The sequence below is a fragment of the Penaeus monodon genome, chromosome 27, assembly GCF_015228065.2.
Source record: "Penaeus monodon isolate SGIC_2016 chromosome 27, NSTDA_Pmon_1, whole genome shotgun sequence".
NCBI lineage: Eukaryota > Metazoa > Arthropoda > Malacostraca > Decapoda > Penaeidae > Penaeus > Penaeus monodon.
Window position 1 is genome coordinate 13,132,393 of NC_051412.1, and position 223 is coordinate 13,132,615.

Consider the following 223-nt stretch of genomic DNA (forward strand, 5'->3'; position numbering starts at 1 on the left):
GAGGTGGGGGGGAGACGAAATGAAAATAAGTGGGGAGACAATAAATATAAGAGAAGAGAAGAAAATGAAGGCGATTACGAAGGAGTCGAGAAAGAAAATGAGGCGGAGAAGAAGAAGAAGAATTAGGAGAAATAGGAACATAACAGACGAAAAGCGTGAGAAGGGAGAGACATTAAGATAAACGGAGAAGAGAATAAAGTAAAGAGCAGGAAAGAAAAGGAAG